The 276-nt window shown below is 44.9% G+C and overlaps 1 protein-coding gene across 1 annotated transcript in view; it reads right to left on the bottom strand.

Moving 5' to 3' along the window:
- MTMR11 (myotubularin related protein 11) overlaps positions 1 to 276 on the bottom strand; it is a gene marked incomplete at its 5' end in the record, with an annotated part of 24,882 nt that overhangs the window by 16,964 nt on the left and 7,642 nt on the right. The window lies entirely within an intron of this gene.

Below are 276 nucleotides of genomic sequence, written 5' to 3' on the forward strand. Positions count from 1 at the left end.
TTGCAGCACTTACTGCAATTACTTTTGCATGATATTCTAATTATTTGAGTTTCACCTGTAAATGTATAATAATAACAGTGTGACTGGCTCAGTGTGGCGGCGGTGCTGGGGTTTCCGGCCTAAAGCCGTGTAAGGGGCCCCAAAATTTCTGATGGCTGCCCTGAATGTGACCTGCAGACATCTTATTGACCTGAAGCCGGCGTCATGGAGTGAAGAAGGAATGATCTGCCCTTGTGAGTCCAATATTAAATAGTCTTTTCTCTCCTATGACCTCCT

The sequence above is a fragment of the Nanorana parkeri genome, unplaced genomic scaffold, assembly GCF_000935625.1.
Source record: "Nanorana parkeri isolate BGI_ZX_2015 unplaced genomic scaffold, ASM93562v1 scaffold3920, whole genome shotgun sequence".
Classification (NCBI taxonomy): domain Eukaryota; kingdom Metazoa; phylum Chordata; class Amphibia; order Anura; family Dicroglossidae; genus Nanorana; species Nanorana parkeri.